Source organism: Lepidochelys olivacea, assembly GCF_965140295.1.
Source record: "Lepidochelys olivacea isolate rLepOli2 genome assembly, chromosome: 11".
Lineage (NCBI taxonomy): Eukaryota > Metazoa > Chordata > Testudines > Cheloniidae > Lepidochelys > Lepidochelys olivacea.
Genome location: NC_140421.1, coordinates 60,577,796 through 60,598,902, shown reverse-complemented (window position 1 = coordinate 60,598,902; position 21,107 = coordinate 60,577,796). Strand labels below are relative to the sequence as shown.

The 21,107-nt window shown below is 39.9% G+C and overlaps 1 protein-coding gene across 3 annotated transcripts in view; it reads right to left on the bottom strand.

Moving 5' to 3' along the window:
* Positions 1–21,107, bottom strand: part of BMPR2 (bone morphogenetic protein receptor type 2) — a 178,739-nt gene that overhangs the window by 114,419 nt on the left and 43,213 nt on the right. The window contains exon 1 of one of the 3 annotated variants that reach the window (XM_084643387.1): positions 13,253–13,530. The exons of the other annotated variants lie outside the window; for them this stretch is intronic. The gene's annotated coding sequence lies outside the window, so the exon portion shown is untranslated. Of the gene's footprint in view, positions 1–13,252; positions 13,531–21,107 lie in introns of those variants that run through there. 3 annotated transcript variants of the gene reach the window in all.

Genomic DNA, 21,107 nt, shown 5'->3' with positions numbered 1-21,107 from the left:
AATATCTTATTGCCCTTATATAAATCCACGGTATGCCCACATCTTGAATACTGCGTACAGATGTGGTCCCCTCATCTCAAAAAAGATAACTGGCATCAGAAAAGGTTCAGAAAAGGGCAACTAAAATGATTAGGGGTTTGGAACAGGTCCCACATGAGGAGAGATTAAAGGGGCTAGGACTTTTCAGCTTGGAAAAGAGGAGAGTAAGGGGGGGTATGATAGAGGTATATAAAATCATGAGTGGTGTGGAGAAAGTGAATAAGGAAAAGTTATTTACTTGTTCCCATAATATAAGAACTAGGGGCCACCAAATGAAATTAATGGGTAGCAGGTTTAAAACAAATAGAAGGAAGTTCTTCTTCACTCAGTGCACAGTCAACCTGCGGAACGCCTTGCCTGAGGAGGTTGTGAAGGCTAGGACTATAACAGGGTTTAAAAGAGAACTGGATAAATTCATGGAAGTTAAGTCCATTAATGGCTATTAGCCAGGATGGGTAAGGGAGAGAGAGAGACTTACCTCAATGGAATGGTAAGGAATGGTGTCCCTAGCCTCTGAATGTCTTGTCTGGAGGGTGGAGATGGATGGCAGGAGAGAGATCACTAGATCATTACCTGTTAAGTTCACTCCCTCTGGGGCACCTGGCATTGGCCACTATCAGTAGGCAGGATACTGGGCTGGATGGACCTTTGGTCTGACCCAGTATAGCCATTCTTATGTTCTTCCCAACCCACCTATTTTCATTGGGTAGCCATTGGGTGGAGCCCAGGATGTGGCAGCTATTCAGGGATGCCCACACATAGGTTCAAGACTTGAGATATCACATGCCACAGCCTTCCCACCCATCCAAAATATGCCAGCTAACATTTTCTTCCTGGCCTGATCTGACCACATTACTACACACTTTGAATCACTCCACTTCACTACAACTCCATCTTCTTGTCTTTGCCTTTAAAGCTCCAAATAATTTAGTCTCACAATTTTTCCACCCTAGTAACCATCCCGCAACTGCTCCTCCAATTATGCATATTTGATACCCTATTTTTCAACTTCTTCCATAAGTACTACTACACCTTTTTTCCATTTTGTCAGCAACACATTGAACTCCCCCCCTACTGTGCCCTGCAAAACCATTCCTCTCCTTATTTAAATCTCTCCTGAAAACTCATTTCTCCCATGACATTCACAATAAGCAAGTCAATTTTTCCCCCACTATTCTTACACATTTAAAATATCACCCAGGACTTTGACTAACTGGGCCAAAACAGCTATTCTGGGAGTATTCTCCTTCATGTATTAAATTAAAAAATCAGCACTCAGTGAGGTGAAGGACCATATGAACAGAGATTTGTTGTGTAACCCCATTAGAATTCAAGAGCTGAAAGAAAATTTCCAGAAATATATAGAAGAAAATTATTGGGAAGGGATAAATAAGAGTGTTGTCTGGGATGCTGAAGAGGTGATAATGTAATCCTTATAATGTGATCCTTATAAATAAAACATCATACCTCACAAAGACAAGAGCTCTTGAAGAACAGAGTTTGGAAGGCAGACAAATCTACAACATCTAAAAGAGTATATAAGAAAATAACTGAGGTCAGAGGGAAGATTAACCTGTTACAAATCGATACGGCTGAGCGAACACTTAGCTATATCTAACAAAATTATTATGAGAAAGGCAATAAAGATAAGCTTTGAGTCAAAATTCCCCCCCTCCAAAAAAAAAACAGAGAGAGAGATCAGCCATCCTGTTGATTAGAAATTAAAAAGGGAAATTAAGTAACTGGCATCAAACAGATCTCAAACATTTGCTAAATTTTTTCCATACTTTGTACATTTCAGAACATCCAAATCCTGAACTCATAAATAGATATTTCAGAACTGTGAAACTTCCTCAGCTCTCAAAGGATGATGTGGCAGCTCTTGATAGGCAAATTGCTGCAGAGGACCTTGAAAAATGTAATTAAGAATTTAAAATCCTTTAGAGCTCCAGGTCTCAGGTTTTCTGGGGAGCATTACAGATCTCTACAGCAAATGCACCAAATGGTCCCTGTTTTAACTGAATTGCTTAATGTTATTTTGCAGGGGAATGAGATTCCAAATTCATAGAAAGAGGCAAAAATTGTGGTTATTCCTAAAGAAGGAAAAGATTTGTATTGTGCATCATACAAACCGATTTCTAAAATTTATGACCAGGTTCTAGCAAACAAATGAGTGTCCTCTAACCCAAATGAGTTCACCCAGAACAATCCGGATTCATTGCTGGCAGGCATCTTTCTGATAGTCTGAAGAACTCTGAATTTGATGTATAATGTTAATTCTAACAACTCTTCCTGTTAGTGGCTTTCTTTGGATGCTAAGAAAGACTGACTGGATGGTGTGGGAATACCTCAGACAGATTTTGGTAAGGCTTTCTTTTGGAAATTAGTTTTATAGGGGCATATCGACCCTACATATTCATTCTTCAGCATCTGTGTTGGTTAATAGTCATCAACCCTCTCCTTTTTATTTGTCTAGGGCAGGGGTGTGCAAACTACAGCCCGCGGGCTGGATCCGGCCCCTCAGGACTTCAGATCCTGCCCACGGGATTGCCCCCCCGTAGTGCCACAGACCCCATGCTGCTCTCAGAAGCGGCCAGCACCATGTCCCTGGGGCCCCAGGGGCAGGCAGAGGGCTCCGTGCATTGCCCTTGCCTCCAGGCACCGCCCCCCGCAGCTCCCATTGGCTGGAAACCGGAAACTGTGGCCAATGGGAGCTTCGGGGGAGGTACCTGGAGGCGTGGCAAGGGCAGCGCGCAGAGCCCTGTACCCCCCCCACCCCAGGGGCCGTGCAGGGACGTGGTGCCGGCCGCTTCCCAGAGCTGTGTGACATAGGGCCAGGGCAGGCAGGCAGGCAGGCTGCCCTGGCCGCGGTGCATGCCGCTGCCACCCCAGATCCGCCAGGCCGGACCCTGAACCCCTCCTGCACCCCGCCCAACCCCCTGCCCTGAGCCCCCTGCCACGCCGCACCCCCCTCCTGGGCCCCAACCCCCTGCCCTGAGCCCCCTGCCATGCTGCAGCCCCCTCCTGCATCCCAACCCTCTGCCCTGAGCCCCCTCATACACCCTGCACCCCTCTTCTGCCCCAATCCCTTGCCCTGAGCCCGTTCCTGCACACGGCACCCCCTCCCACACCCCCTCCTGCACCCCAACCCCTTGCCCTGCATTTAATTTCCCCACCAGATGTGGCCCTCGGCCCAAAAAGTTTGCCTACCCCTGGTCTAGGGGTACAAGAAAGGATTGCCCATTATCCCCCGTTTGCTTTACCAATGAAGCCATTTGGTAAAGGACATCAAAATGCCTTCATGATTAGAGCAAATAACTTAGATTAGAGTCCAAACATAGCTATTCATAGTAATGGCTACATTAAAAAGAATTTTAGGTCATCAAAATTAAAAATTCACCCATTCTTCATCCAGACCACTTTATCAGCTTTGGACAGATTTTCTAAATTCTTGTGACCAAGACTCTCTCCCTCTTCGCTATTTTCATTAATAATCAGGTATTTATCTATCCCCAGGAGATATCAAAGTGACTATTCATTGTGGTTATTCCATTTGGACAACTGTTCCAACAGTTACATAAGAATGTAAACAACAAAGATCCCATATTTTCAATATTTACAAGTCAAACATTTTATTCTGAAATCTAAGTATGAGGTGACTATCTACACCTTTGGTGATATTTCAGGAGTTAACCCAGGAGCACGTTGGAACAAAAAAAGTCTTAATTCCTAAGATGTATACAATTTCAATTGAAAAAGATGTCGATAAGAAAACAACCCAGATGAAAAGACGGGAGAAGGATTCAGAGAAATGGATCTGGATGACTAGGTGTCTATATAGGAAAGGAGATATACAATTTCACTTTATGTAGCTGATGCAGAAATTTTTTTATAAATTACTGTATAGATGGCATTTGACTCCAGTTAAGTTCCATCATATTTTTGCTACTAGGGACATGCACAGTTGGAGGGGTTGCAGAGAAAAGGGAACATACTTAAACATCTGGTGGTTGTGTCCCAGAATTATTTGGTTTTCGGAGGAAATTATTAAAGAGATACCTCTTATGACAAAATGGCAGTTTTCTAGAGATCCCCTGACCTGCTTACTTAATATTCCTATAAAGGATCTGCATTTTAAACAGAAAGACAAGTTAATTAAAATTTTGTTATTGATGGCAGTTAGACTCCATATTGCTCATTACTGAAAAAATTCCTCCTATGTATGTGTACAGTGAAATATGGACTGTTCTCATAATGGACAAGCTTTCACACAAAGAACAAACACAAGGAAAGCACAAAAAGGAGGATAAGTATTTAGAAATCTAAATACTTTACTGTACTCAGAGGAGGGTTCCCCATCCAGCAAATCAGAATCTTTAGTGAGGTTCTTTTAATATTAACCTGAGCCTGAACAAGATGTATTGTTAATGTTTTACTATAACTTTGCCTTAACAAACAGTTTGGTTCTTTTAAACATCACCAACATGTGTGCACACTTTAAAGAGAGTAATCACATGGTTGTACTACGGTTATCCTTGTCGTTCCTCACCCTATCCCCTCTCCTTCCTTACTGTGTGTCCCCCTCACCCATTGCAGCGTCTCTAAATCTTTATTGTAAACAATTTGTATGGGGACTTATTTCTTCTGTGAATAATCTAGCATATCATTGGATGCTAGAAAATTAAGTATCAATTTATTAAATGCATCAGAAAACTCCCAGTCTCTACACTCTGACTCCTATTAATATATCGAGGTTGCTTCAGTGTTTCGAATGTAAATCCCCATTTACGTGGGGTTTAATTCATTAACGGATTTCTGATTACTTAAAAACAGCTTTGTTTTTAAAAACTTACATTTTATTTGTCATTTTAGAATATTTATTGAGGTATTCAAGTACTACTGTAGCACTTCCAGGCCACAGTTGGGATTTGGGGCTCCACTGTATGGGGTGCTGGACATCTCAAAAACAAAATGAGAGAGCCAAAGATAGACAGTCCCTGCCAAGAGTGTGTACAATCTAAATATACAAACAGATGAAGGTTAGAGTTTGGGGATAACACATACCAGTGAATGAGTACAGTAAATAACTGCATTCTATGAAGATTTATTTCATACCTATCCACACATCAAACTGGTCTTTCTACTTAGCTATGCATGTACCACTTAGCCTATATTTTAGTGACTCTCAAACCATGGTCCACAGAAAGCTGGCTGGTCACATGGTACCAGTTCTCCTCCTTGTTCCTAGTGGCTCAATTGTATTAACAGACAGCTAAAAATACATAAACTGCTTTCCTTTTTTTCATCTAAGCAATTGGGGTAGTTGCCACAAGGGCTATATGTGATCACGAACAAGATGCCAGACAGTCAACATGACGGAGAGGAGAGGAGTGCACACTCAAAAATGGATTTTTTGAAAATCTGTATTAAAATGAGGCCCACGTGATGAAATAGTTTGAGAACATTTGCTATAGTTTTACTCAATATATGCATGTTACATCTTTTCATGTTTATATGTACACTAAAGAGAGAACAGACTCCCTTACTGTACAGTAGCAATGTTTTAGTGACCTTCAAACTAAACATAATAGCCTTTTTGTACCAACATCATGAAATGGTTTAGTGATGAATGTTACCATAAAAATCCCTCTGAAAGGCAGAAAAGATGACACCATTATGTTGTCTTGCTTTTAAGCTAGTCTTAAGAGACAAAAGGAATTTGCAATATGTGATAGCCTGTAAAGCCTATTCTTCATGCCAAACTACACATTTCAGCATTGTTTAAGGATTCACGCAACTGTAGTAAATATATGCTTTAAACATTTGTAGCAATGGACACATCCAGCAGCACTAAATAAATTTGTTTATTTATGCCCTTATAAATGCCTTTGTGTTAGACAAAAGAAAGAAAATAGTACCACTGGTATAGTGTGTGCAGTGAGTAACAACGGGAAAATCTCCTTTCCAATATTCTTTCAAATGAAATGGAGGGGTATGTGAAGTTTTTTGAGGGGTAGAAAGGCTTACTTTAGTAGTTCTCTCCCAAAAATAGCAGATCTAAACACCACACTAAACAGGAGAGTTGGCAAAAGCAGAGGTCAGAATCCCACAATACCACAAATCTGTTAGATCAGCAGCTCTGATCCACTTCACTTCTGTAATCCTCTAGTGTACACATTATGACATTAATAATCTAGTACAATTTATGTAAAAAATGAACACCCAATTAAGTTTCAAATACGGATATTCAACTCAAAATTGTAAATCCGATACAAATTGTAAATCTCATACAATCTCAAGCTAAAAGTTGATACAGATTCTAGAGCTCTCCATTCCTTTTCAACACAATCATCTTGAATTTACTATCAAATTAATTAAAAATGGAACAGAAGATGAAGTGGAAGAAGTAGGACACTAAAATGTCTTGCTGTGTTATAATCTACATTAGACTTAAGCTTCTCAGAGCAGGAACCAGTCTGTAAAGCATCTTAAACATCAGAATCCCACAGGATCTATGCACCCCACAATCACCTTCTGCTGAGATACACCCTAATCCTATCCTGCCTACACCAGAAATTCACAAGAATTCACAGTCCTGACTACAAAAGCCTTAGAAGAAATTTATTATTAATACTTGCATGGAGCAGGGGAGAGACCACACTGACTTTTTTAAAGTTGCCTCATATGGATAAAGCAGGTAATTAAAAAAACCTCCCTAACCAGCCTTATACTAAAGATCTAAACTGATCTGAAACTGTTTCTCTCTCAACACGTCACTTTTTTTGGTGTTCTATGCGCTGGCTCTATACACCATTTAAAAAAAAAAAAACAAAACATAGAAAGCTCTGCTGCAGCAACTTACTTTTGAAGCTTCGGTAATGTAACACTCACAGGGTCTGGAACCAACAAAAAGCAATATATATCTAGGTTTTTAGGGTGAGCCTTGGAAACAATTTACCACCTTTTCCATCATCCCTCAAAAATAAGAGTCCAATCTTCCCATAGGATCAGCTACAAATGAAGATTTGGGGAAGAACCTTCAATCTTCTGTTACAGGGTAAGGTACCCCAGCTGGTTGTGGAAGGCTCAGATGCTAATATTTACATGAGTTGTCCAAGGGTCAATTATCCAAATAACCTTGCAGCAGGAAGCAGGTTAGGGCCTGAAAAGTCACCCCTTTCCCCCTCCATTTCATATAAATGACCTCAGTTAAGTTTTCAGGTGCTTCAACTAATCTTCCCTCTAGTCGTCCTGAAAATATTTAGTCATAGCAGACGCTCATGGGTGGGGAAAAGGGGGAAAATATTTTTGTGGGTGGAGGGTTTTTTGTTTGTGTGTGTTTGTTTTTTGTTTTAAACAGGTTGTAGGGATAATTTAGCTGACATGAACAGGCACAAGTTAAGACAAGACAAGCTCGAACAAGTAACTAGTAACTGCTGAACAAGCTCGAACAAGTGATTTCTGAAACAACTAACTATTGTGAATATGTTTATAATAAACAAAGTAGGCAGAAACACACTGACCTGATGAGTTTGCCTTATGCAAGCTGCAAAGCAGCTGGTCCTTACATGCAAGAAGCATAGATGTTAATAGGAAAGATGTATATAAACTGTGTAGCGTGTGACATGAATTGTGATTGTGGTTTCACCCTGAACCTAAATTACCTGCACCTGGGCCTGGGTCAGCATGGAAAAAAGAGCTGTTACACGCCTAATAAAAGTAATCTGAGTCATGAGCTGGAGTTGAACTCATTTTTTTGGATCCCAGACAACTGTACAAAGTGTTCCTCCAGAACTGAACAAGGTGTTCTGGATAGTCCAATTAGAAAGGTCTTGGAAGGAATCCCAACACAGGCTCACCCCAAAATGACGGCTCTCTGCAAACCTGAAACGTGTTCAGGGATTCCCCATTGGGCCCATCCCTGCTGATTCTTCTTCAGAGTAAGAATGAAAAGCAGTGGGGAAAAAAAAACACCTTTCAATCCTAGTAATCAGTTTACATTTTCAAGACTATCTTTGCAAAGAAAAGGGCTACACATTATTTAAATGTGCTAGGTCATCCTGCCACAATTGCTATCAGCAAAGTTCCCTGAGCCTGATGCCTCTTTGTTTGGTAATATCCTGTTTCCTTTGAAATGCTCTATGCCCCGAAGTCCAAAATAGCCTGGATTTGCTGACCTGAAAGACACACAGCAAAGCCCATCCTTTTGAGCAGGCTTTGGTGAAGGACTGAAGCAATGAAGTGTGGGATTTCCCATTAGTGAGAAAATTCAATGGGAGGTTTTATGCTGTATTTGTCACTACCCGTGATGAAGAAAAGCTGTTGCTTTGTTCCATTTTTACTTTGCATCTCTTAATTTCGTGTGTTTTTAAAATACATTCAGGATGCTGGTGTGGGGCTTGAGTAATAACATCTAAAATAAGTTTTTAAATAATTAAAAGCTGGAATAACCATAACTATGAATGAAAAACAATTTTTCACATTTTTTTGAAATATTAAAATGAATGTGCTTGTCTTGCTTACAATCTGTGTGTTCACTTTCCATGAACAACTGAGCAATTAGATTTCACTGACAAAAATGTTTGCAAATAGCAAATTTCAAAAAGTCACAGACAGATATTTAAGGAAACCAAATTTTAAATCCGCATGTGCAAAATTGGATGAGTATATACGCACTTCTGGTACACAAGCAAGAAACAGTAAAAATGTAGTGTAACTGGACTAACCAGTTGCAAGGAAGAACGTTCAAATTTTGAATATCAGAGTAAAAAATATTTTAGATATTTGAATAAATTCAAGGAAACCATAACCTACTGCGGAAATTATGACCAGAAAGAGTATTCAATGGATAAAATTATTAATTTTAAATTGTTTGCTACACTATAGCCGTACTATTTCTAGGAGCAAAAAAGGACGGAGGGGCCCATGGGTATAGGAGTCACAGATCCAGGAGGCTGGCTGTATAGGCTTGTATCATAAAAATACAGCTAAGGATAGCATGAAATCCTTCCTTTACCTGTGAAGGGTTAAGAAGCTCAGATAACCTGGTTGGCACCTGACCAAAAGGACCAATAATGGGAGAAGACACTTTCAAATCTGTGGGGGAAGGTTTTTGTTTTGTGTTTCTTTGTGTTCTCTCTGGGACAGCGAGGAACCAGGGCAGGGAAAATACATACCTGAACTAAGCATCTAAGATTACAAATTGTAAGTAATAGGAAGGAAATGCGTTAGATTATCTTTTGTTTTAGCTTCTGAATTTTCTCTAGGCTAAGAGGGAGGTTTATTCCTGTTTTTTTCTGTAACTTTAAAGTTTTGTCTGGAGGGGAATCCTGTGTTTTGAATCTGATTACCCTGTAAAATTACCTTCCATCCTGATTTTACAGAGGTACTTCTTTTACTTTTTCTTTATAATAAAGTTCTGATTTAAGAAACTGATTGGTTTTTAGTGTCCTAGAAACCCAAGGGGCTGGTCTGTGCTCACCTTGTTTACTCTCAAGCCTCCCCAGGAAAGGGGGTGAATGGGCTTGGGGGGGATATTTTGGGGAAACAGGAACTCCAAGTGGTCCTTTTCCTAAATCTTTGTTTAACTCACTTGGTGGTGGCAGCGATATCGTTCCAAGGACAAGGAAGAATGTGTGCCTTCGGGAAGTTTTTAGAGATAAGCTTAGTGGGGTCTTTCATGTGGGTCCCCACATCTGTACCCTAGAGTTCAGAGTGGGGAGGGAACCCTGACAGCTTGCAATCTGATTTTGAGCATTCCAGTGGAAGCCACACCAAATCAAAATGTTGACTCCAATTATTACAGCGAGAAAGGTGTATCATCTACGGTTTTAAAAAAAAAATCCAAATCAACAGTCCAAAGATCCAACTGGCTAAATTTTGTTTTAAGTACTTTATGCTTTTAAGGAGGGATAATGAGATAGTTTTTCCTTATCTGAGTCTTCCGAAGTCCTATATTCATCCTTTGTCATATAATAGGAATACTCCTGTAGTCAGATGTATGTGTAATGGAAATGAAACTATTTTGCACATTAATTTGACTCAGTGATCACAAAAAAAATTTATTTATAAAACTAATGAGATGTGATGATGTATAGAGGGACTACCTCATCATTTGTTTTTAAAACCATATATTTCCATACTTCCTCCAAGTACCTAATTCCTGTCCTTTCCTTAATAAATGAGTGTGCTGCAGTGGTCAAAATCATTTCCCGCCAACCATTACCAACAACCAGGCATTTTTTCTAGATGGCAGAGACAGATATATGAAAAATCAATAGCCAAAAAAACTAAGTATAACAAATGCAGTTTTTCCAGCGTGTGCACCAATGTTTCTGAACTTTTATTTTTTTTGCTCCAAATAATTTCAAAGTGTAGCACCCCCTCTCTACCTGGTTACCTCCTTTAATGCCAATTTGCTTACAGGTTTGGGTTTTTTTGGATTCCACCACCCACTTAGCAGGGTGTATTTTCTTTTCTTTTTTCAATGAAATTATTTGGCGGTGCCTTCACCCCACTCGCTCCTTCCTGGCAGGGTTCCCAGGGCAGTTTGGGCGGAGAATTTTAACTACAAGGTAATTCCCACTTACTTGCCAGATAGTTGGAGACTTCCAAGAAATAACACAAACACATACAATATATTCAACACAATAATTATATTAAACAGGAGACAAATACAACATAACAGGGTAAAACACTATTTTTAGGGCAACCGGTGCCCACACTGAAAATACCCGTGACTTGATGTAGCAAATGTAAAATAAGTGTCCCACTGGTACGCATACTTTGCTGGGGCCCTTGACAACCTATAACCACAAAATTCTTCTTTGCAGTGGTTTAGCAGTGTGGCTGACTGGGTACAGTACAGCCCAAAGGACTCACAAGTGGGAGAAGGTGGCAAATCCCTCCACAGATGTAATATGCAGCAGGTTATAAAAATCTTCAAACCCTTACTCCCTGGCTTGAGGACACAGTTCAAAGAGTAGGTGGGCCCCAAAACAAATTACCTGACTAACTAACTAAAAGATGATGCACTCACAAACTCCATGAATGATCCCGCAGGTTCGAAGATGACTCTGGACTCCTCAATCACTGCAGAGGGGCTGCTCTCTGCTGGCAGGGATCTTCCTTTAGGCAGAAATCAGGCTGCGTCGGTCCCAGGATTTCCCTGGACTAGCAGACAGAGCAGAGCTGACCATGTGGTGACTGGTCTCATCTAGGGAGCTGGAGTCAGGTGACCAGACGTCCCGATAAAATCAGGACTGTCCCAATTTTTAGTTCTTTGTCCTGCATCCCAACCAATGCATGTTGGGATGCCATTTGTCCCGATACTGTGGCCCTGGCTGCTCCGGCAGGTTTTTGGATTTTTTTTGCTTCGGCAACTCTGCTTCAGCCGCGCTTTTTTTTTTTTTTTTTTTGCTTCCCCCACGTGTTCCGATATTTTGTCTGTTTCACCTGGTCACCCTAAGCTGGAGGGTGAACTCAGCCTGGCTGAGGAAGTTTCCCAGCAAACTCTACAAATTGGGAATCATCAGTGGGGAAGAAAAAACCCAGCTAAGTGATCTGCTGTTAGGTCCCTAGAGGCCTGTTCTCAGAGGGAACCCGGCATGCAGGCCTGGGACTCACCAGCTCCCCACACAGCCAGTCCTGCCCTTTTCCTGGCTGGCTCCGGACTGACTCCAAAATGGCTTCTCCCCTTTTCTCAGCTCACTGGGAGGGCCTCTCACTCCGTATTGGTTGCTGGGCAGGCTCTGAGTCTGCCTTGGCTCCCCCTCCCTACTAGGGACAGTGTGCCTCTTCCTGAGCTGCCAGCACACAGGGTCCCAGGAATCTATGTAATCTCGTTGGGGGTTACAAAAGTTTGCATAACTAAAATTTATTTTAACAGCAAACATATCAGTACTCTGGTATATACTAACATTATTAGCCTACAAAGTATTTTTTTTAAATGGAGGGCTCTCGGAAGAAATCTGGTAAATTACGGCACGACTTGAAATGCTGGTCAGCTCTTACCAGCCCATGTATTACTTTTTGGTTGTCCAGCGGACTCCTTTGCTTGCACTGATTTGTTTATCCTTGTTTAAACCAATATTTTTTTAAAAAAAGAAGTCTTACTTTGTGAGAGGTGGCAACAGTTCAGGTAGACTAAATAATAAGTCGATCAAGCAGCCTTTTTTAAGAATCCTAACAGCAACCAAAACAAAAACCAACCAACCAACCAGTGTCAGTGAGAGGAAAGAAATAACACGAAAGTAACAAAGTTTTCTTTCAGACACTGCAGAATGGTTTTACACAAATTCAATGCTTCTTTTTAAAAGTGTTTTAATCATTCATCAATATTACAGCTTGCACTGCCAAAAAAAAGTAGTAAAAAAAACCAAACCAAAAAAAACCAGAACACCCAACAACCGTGGGTTGCCCAACTGTCCCCAGAGAAAGATCCCAACATCTTCGAACACTCAGGAACAGTGGGCCTCTTGTTCTGACCTGGCTCCTTTGCAGAGAGCAGCAGCATGAATCTATTAACCAATCTGCTGCTGTACAAAGAGCAACAGTGTTTACCAGTGTCCAATTTCTCTGACTATAGTTCATCTCAATTTGAAGCATTTTCACAAGCTCAAATAAAATATGAGAATAACTCCCATATCTTAAACAGTGATGTCAAGTAAATACCTACAATACATATTAATTGCTGTACAAAAATCTTATACTAAAAAATAAGCATGGAACATAAAATGGGCAAAGCTGTCCACAATAATTGCTTGTAAATTTCACAGAAAAGCTGTAGTGTACTCACAGCAACAACAAACAGCTCAACTTGTTCTGAAAGCTTTGCTACAAATGGATTCATTTGGGGGCATTTGTGAGTACATTAAATTTTATGTCTCCGTGTACTTTGCAATCCAGTATCATAAATAACTTGGCAAATTTTAATTTCCATTTTCACAGTATACAACAAAAACTGTGCTGTATGGAAGTTTACCATATACATACTACAATCAACAACAACAAAATCCACCATTCCTCCAGGAAAAATGATCTCCCTCTGGCCCAGTTGTGCTGGCCAGACTGCTGTTTTCCTAGATATGCTATTAGATCTCCCAGTATTAGTTTAAAACTCAGGTATTTGCAAAAGAAACAAAATTTTAAAACCCTGGAAGAGATTTATACTGCTAATTTACATAACAAATCAGCTAACATGAACAAACAGTACCTTTCACAGTTGACAGTGCTGGATAGTATCACACTGTAGCTAATTTTCATGTCTTTTTTCAATCAGTACTGGAGACTTTGTGGGAAGGGGTGTGAGGAAGACACCGAAGAGACTGATTGAGGCGTATCCAAGTAACACACTCTTCCAAGCCATTCAATGAGATCAATTCACATTATAATCACATAACTGCTGAACACTAAACTATTCTGGGTTGCCTTCACGCTTAGATAGTCTCAGTGTACAATTTTACATGTGAGTTGTTCAAAACATTTGATAAGACAGTACTTTCTACCCTCTGTCTGTACAAAGAGCTTTTTATGGCCAGCACAACTCAAAGCTACAACACCAGCACCACAAAGATGTACTTTTTAATATCTTGAATTTAGTTTAGTAGTATGAACATAGAAGGAAAAAGTAGAATGCAACCTAAGTTAGAAGAACGTCATTTCAGAAAGCTACCAACTTTCTTGTTTGATCTCAAAAGCACTGAGTTGCTTTAGGTCTCAAATATCTAAAAAGATCTTAAAATATGGCCTCTTGCATTCAGTTAAACATTTATTTCTCCAGCTGTGTAATTGAAGTATATAATATTTTAATTATTGCACATATTATATACCTTAAAGAAAAACAGGCATGTGCATTACAGGAAGTTATGCACAAATGTATGTACATTAGCATTTCATTCACATCATTTACTCTTACAGTGAGCAATTTAAAGGACACAAGGATCAACTGACATATTTCCTTTTCAACAGAATGTACAATTTTAAAGATATGGAAAATTTGAGGCCTAAACAACTTCACAAAGGGTCTTTTAAACTGCCTTATTTTGCTACACTGGTCATGTTTAAAGAGTCCTCCAAACAATCGTTTTCTTCATTCTCATCTGGGTCATAAAACTGCAAAAGAAAAGTCACTTTTATTAACAGTATTGAAGGACAGAAGTTTGAATGCCCTATTACAATTGTTGTGTCTCATTAACACAAAAAAAAAAGAGAGAGAGAGGGGAGGGGGCCAGGGGTTGCTCTATTCAGCTTTGCAACAGCTTGTAGAAGTTAAGGGCTTAATTTAATTCCAAGAGTTCAGCTACACCCATTTAACACAATAAAACACAGCAATACATAGGTGAAGAGGACTTTTCTTCCTTTCCCCTCCTCCTTTTCCAATTGCTTCCCTTGGTTCTCAGAGAAAATGCTGAGGCTCAACTACATTGAACGTCTGGCTGTGATCCAAGATGCACTTAATGAGGTCCTGGCAACTCCCCAGCATTACAGATGCCTCTCCAGCACCACAAACAGCCTCCATCAAATAGACAGGAACCACAGGCAAATCTGTGCCTGACAGCAGGGCTTTACTTCCAAAGAGAAGTAAGAGACAAACGAGGACTCTGAAAATAATGTATCCCATATATTGCTAAATTAATCTAGTGTAATTTCAATCCTTTTTCCTCCATCATAACCAGAATCTTTAATGAGTTATAATTAACACAGTTTGACTGAAGTATTACACAGATTTAAAAGTTTACAGCAGTATTACAATTGTACAGTGGGTAAAAGGAACTTGATGCCATTTTTCAGATTTAGAAATGTATGTCTTTAAAACAGACATCTGCAGCAGCCAAGACAAAACTGTTACATTAACAACAATTCAACAGTTCTAATGTATTTTCTACCCTACTCTGGCTGGGCAAATAGTAAATACATGTTTTCACCATAATCAAAGTATTGATGCTTTGAACTAATGAAATAAAGCAGTAATCTAATGAGTCTGACAATGTTCAATATAACTTGCTAGACATTGTAATATCAGCACATCTCATCAAAAATTAAAACAGTTAACAAAATAATGCACATTCACACTACATCTACTTGTAAGATAGTGCTCTAGAATGATTACGCCTCTTTAAAGGCCCCAGCTACAGAGCTGACCCAAACAATACAAACTATCATTATTTAATTTGATTCTATTTAGAAAAGTACTTATATGTCTCTATATACATAAAACCTGTTAAATTAATAAATTATAAATTAAATATAGGTTAAATTATAAAACCTGTTAAATTAATAATGCAGCTTAGTTGTTTCTGATCCAGTGCCAATTAGAGGAGTCAAACCAAAGCCCAGCTAAAAAGCCTCAAAAATTCCCCCCAAAGATAACCTCAATCCACATATGCAAGGGACTCCCTGAATTGAATATATAGATTGCTATATTCCCTCATTTCTTCCAAATTCATCACTTTTATTCGAAGAGATGGAGAGGGGACCAGACTCTCCGTACATACAGTTCCTCTTGGTTGCCAAGCTCCAGCTGAACAGTCGAGCAGTAACTATAGTAAACTATCAACAAGAAATCAAAGAACAATCCTATCATCTCAGCCTAACTGCCCAGGATATCTAGGTGACATAAAAATGTTTAAAGAAACCTTAAAAAATTTAAGAAATTACCCTTCCTTAGCATAATGCCAGACCAGACCCTAAGACTAGAGCTACCTAGGAAAGGCAGCCTGCAACACCTGCAGTTCAAATGCTGCATCAGAAGATGCACTACATATTGTTTGTAATGTCAAATAAAAGTAGAAGGAAACTCCCTCAGGACCAAAATCTCCAGGGACCAAATGGATATTCCCTGAGACCAACAGACCACCCATATGTGATGCAAATTGACTAAGGAGGAGCCCCTAGCAAGTAGGAACTTGAGGCATAATAAATGCTCTCAACACAAAGAGAGCTAACAGTCCTCTTTGTTATGATTTCTTGTGAAAAGGAAAAGATGTCTATGATTGACGTGTGACATTAAGGCTTTTCTTCCTGTATAGTACATTCCAAAACATGCCCTCCAAATGCAGTATTATTCAGATATTTTGCTGAGTTTACATATTTAAGTCAGTAGTGCAGTAGTAGCAAAACTGAAGTAGCCACATGCCAGTTTCCTTAGACAGGTGGTCATAAAGGGAAATGGAAAAGAAATAAGGGGGAAAAAAAAACAGCAAAAAAGAAGCATAACTGGCAAGCCCACTTCCTGCAAAGGTGGTGATAAAGCATGGTCTGGATTAGCACAGAAGAATGTTACAGAAACCAGATTACATGGAAACAGGTTTGTCACTGTGATAATAACCACAAATTAAATTGGAATTGTATATAATATTGCTGTCAACTGAAGCAGAAAACCATGTTTACAAGTTAATAATGACTACACAATAGCTTCTGCTCAATTAAATTTAATTAAAATCTCTCATCTTGCTATTGAAGGTTTTCCAATAGTAGCACCAACTAATTTGGTTCATTTCAAATATAAAGTATAAAAAAATTACATTTTAAGATTAAAAAATAAGAATTTATATTAGAATCTTTGGGTAGAAACACTTATTTCTGCCATAATTATTAACTACAATAAGAAAGGTTTGCTATTCTTATTCACTTCTAGCAGCCAATAATTTAGCAGTCCATTACAGTGAAAAACCTGTTGTTCTATTTATCCACTTCTCACCAAAGAGGTTGAACTTCAGTCTGGATTTCATTTAAGCCTGTCACTGTACCATTGCAGCTGAATTTAATTCTGTAATCATACTATTGAATATTTGCTAAATTGGTTGAATATTTTTGTGGGGCTGTAGGGCTTTTCTTTGGTTCCATTAAAGTAGCCTTTGAACCTGTCTGAAGGGCTGGAAGTAAAAAGGCACCAACAATGCACATATTAGGGTAATGAAGCAGAAAAACAGCAGGATCAGCAATACCAGAGTGAAGGAACTGTGAGGAAATGCGACCTCCCCATCGGAGTCAAGATGGCACACAGCACCTATGTGACAGCACAGAGCAAAAAAGCACCACATGTTGAGACTTCCAGTTCTGTGGATTTATTGTCCACGTCTCTCTCTCCCCCTCAGCACTGAACTGTGCTCTTTATTTTATCTTTCTTCAACCTTCCGTAACATGAAAATAAACAGCTTAAAACATACATTCAATGCATATCAGACACGGAAAACTCATGGTACAGAACACTGAACATTCTTAATTTGTCAGGAAAGCATACCAACAGTCTCTTATTTTGAATATACAGCAAAAGGCTAGAGCTTTTCCAGCAGGGGAGACTATTATTCCACTTATGAAAAATTGTCATCTCAAGGACTGAAAAGTGTGTTTTTAAAGAAATATCTCAGAATGTAAAAATGAATAGTAAATAAATATCAAAACCCACATAACTTTGTGTCTTTAGCTATATTTTAGACACTTTCCACAACAGGACTGTCACGGTGCAGGACTCATCCCTGCGGTGCTTCCTCCTGGTCTCTCAGGGAATTAGCTCGTCCAGCCTCCAGAGCACCCTCTGCAGGCCGGTGTCTCACTGCCGCTGGCTCCCTTGTCCCTCCCAGACTCCAGTGCCCCTTTTATCCAGGGTGCTGCCCCCTGGCAGTACCCCCAGAGATCTGGGTCTCCCCCTCCCAGGGGAACCCCCACACACTATCCCCACCTCACCTCAGCCTTTGGCTACAGTCACCATTTAGCCCCCGCACACTGGGGCGGACTGCAGTGTATAAGCCAATCATCACAGGCAAGGGGGGGTTTGGACCTGCTGCCTCTGCCTATCTTTGGGCTGCCCCCTGCAACCCCAGTACTCGGTCATAGGCCGTCTGCCAGGCCTGCAGCCTGGGGCTTTTCCAGTCTGAAGCCTCCCAGCTCCTCTGGCCTTCCCCAGCCCTGCTCCACCTCAGGTACTCTGGTACGCTCCCCAGCAGCCAGGCCCATCTCTCTCCACAGTGAGAAGAGACTCTGTCTGCTCCTGGCCCACTGCACTCTTATAAGGGCCAGCTGAGCCCTCGCTGGGGCATGGCCACAGCCCAGCCTGGGAACTGCTTGCTCCCAGCCACAGCCCTCTCCTGGGCTGTTTTAAGCCCTTTAAGGCTGGAGCGGGTAACCACCCCACTACAAGGACCCTGTTTCCACATACTAGCAGCCTTTAGGGCACCATTTCTCAAACTGGGGATCCCAACACAAAAGGGGGTCACAACGCTATTGTTGAGGGGTTGCGAGATCACAAAAAATACTGCGATAACTTTTCGATCCTTTGCTAGGGTTACCATATTTCAAGTTCCCAAACAGAGGACAAGGGGATATAGCACCCATCACTCTCTGGATACCCAGCTCTGAAAGCAGCACCGCTGCCAGCACCAGCCCAGAAGTAAGGGTGGCCAGCGGCAGTAGGTTTTTTTATACCATAACTTTTTGTGGTGCCCAGAACAGGTCCAAATCCTGCCACCCCATACCTGCCTTGTAAGCCGATATATATTTTTTAAAATAATGTAAAAATGTGAGAGCTCTGGGGTGGGACTGGTGATGAGAGGTTTGGAGTGTGGGAGGGGCTCAGTCAGAGGGCTGGGGTACAGGGGTGAGGGCTGAGAGATAATTAAAACAGAGTGATCTGTTTTGCATGGTAAACTGAGTGTAAGCAAACAGTATGCGTTTTAACATGGCTAAACTTTCATTTTGTTTTTTCAGAGCAAATAGCTTTTTGCTCTCTCAGCAATGCCCACATCACTCTTGAAGAGATTAATCTTTCCTCGGGGGTTTGAAAAGGTGATTATAGCCTCATTTCTTATTAGGTGTAAGCCCTACTCGTAGACGTCAATAATTCACTAGTGGCAATCGTATACACCAGGCCATGCTAAAGAGAAAGAATTGTAAATAAGTCTATTACAAAGCACACAAAACAAAATTTTACACACAAAACACAAAATCTTAAATCCTAAAAAGATTATGACTTTTCTTTATGAAAATCCAACAGGATATAATAATGAAAATAAAAGGAATATTACAGGTTCTATTATCAGAGAAGATTTGCCTTTCAAGGCCCCAATTCAGCAAAGCACTTAAGAACAAGCTAAATATTTAAAGTTAAGGACATACGAAAGCGTATGGCTAGATTGAGGCTCAAGCAGTCATGGCTTTGTGACTCTGTACTTCGTTTAATATGAGAACACAGTAAAACAGTTATGTGGAGATGAAATTAAGGCCTTCTTGCCTGTGCCTATCTCTATTCCCCATATGAAGATCCCTGGAATTCTATAGTTGTTTTTCAAGCAACAAACTCTGCTTATTACCAAAAGAGTTGCATAGCATATTTTACTTATTTTCTTTAGAAACTGAGATGTCGGCTAGTAAAATCAGGCCTGTGTAATTTACTCAAAACTCCCTCAAATTCTTTCAGAATCTGAAGCTCTCTCTCTCACACACACACACTTTTACTTTTTACATAACACCAATCACTATGTAGGGGAACAGAGTGCAAAAATTTAGAACGATCGTCATAAAACTGCACCCACAGAGAAGCAGCCACTTTACCAAATAACCCAAAATGAACAAGATTAACTCACCCTCACCAGAAAGGACACGCAGTGAGCCATGAAGACTATTTGAGGCCCTTTGTTTTCAGTTTTTACTGATCCTTTCTCAACAATTCCCAGGTTTTACAAATGCTATTTGTTTTTGACAGATTTTCACGTGAATTTTGGATCACTCCAGTACGGGAAAATACTGATCGTATTAAGAACAACCAATACATTACATGATGTGAGACTGCCTGTTAAAGTAAGGCAATGTAGTAGAAGATACATATATGTACACATATATGGGTTTACGTACAGTTTGTGAAATAACCCATAGCATTAAGCTGCTTTTACTTTCAATCCTCTTACTTTTCTCTATCCTCCCATGCCCCAATATTTACCCAAACAATTGTGAAGTTAATCTTTTGCATTGATTTTAATCCATTTTTAAATTTTTGTAAAACACAGATAAATTCTTGGAAATTTTAAACAAAATAAAAAACTAAAAATGAAGGGCCTTAAGAATACTATACCTTACAAGCAACTCAGGTTATAACTATGCCATATCCTTACAAAATTCCACTTGCCCACTTAATTGCGGCAAGCAGTTTTTCGGAGCAGGAAAGTAAAACATTAGTTTATTTCACCGTTTACCATGATAAAGAGCAGGAGAGTTGTTTTTGTACCAGGGCTAATAAAGCTTCTTGACAGTTTAGCAAGGCTGCTATAAGTGCACCTCTTCCCTTTAGGAATCTATGACTAAGCAATGTCTGTATTGTACGTACTTCTGCTTTCAGTAAAAATTATGTACACTACTTATATTTACTTTACATTATTTACATTTTCTGTATTGTCTTAAGCAAGTAACCAAGGGCCCAGCAAAAAACAAAAATTAGAGACACTCTCTTGTTGTTAGAAATTAACATATTTTAACATTCTGTAGTACCCTAAATGAAAAACAAGAAAAAGACTGAATTTTCTTTCAAAGAACACAACACTACAAAGCAACACAATGGACTTACTTCTAATACAAAATGGACTTACTTAAAATCCAATTTAAGTACTCCCCTTACCTACTCCCACCACTTTACTGACAGAAATGCAAAGTAACATCACTGTAGACCCTCTCAAAACAGAAGGTCAATGTCAGCTGGTGACACAGAGAACAGAGAACTACAGGCACAAAGCCACTCATTCTCCATTTTCTTTCTATTAAGGGTCTCATCCAAAGCCCACTGAAGTCAATGGAAAGACTCCCACTGATTTTAGTGGGCCTGGGATCAGGCCAAAAATAAGCCTCTCCCTACCTCTAATAAATTAACAAAAATATCAATAAGAAGAGATACAGGAGAGAAAAATGTTAGTCTCTCTCAAAAATCTTTAGAAGAAATATTTTGCTAATTCATATCCTAATATATAAACAGTCTTATTAGTCAGCAGTCTGCTAATAAATCCCTCTCATGCCCGTCTGTCACCATGTCTCAGTGGGTCACAATTGAGAAAACCAAATTCAGGACAAGCTGCTGAGAAATATGG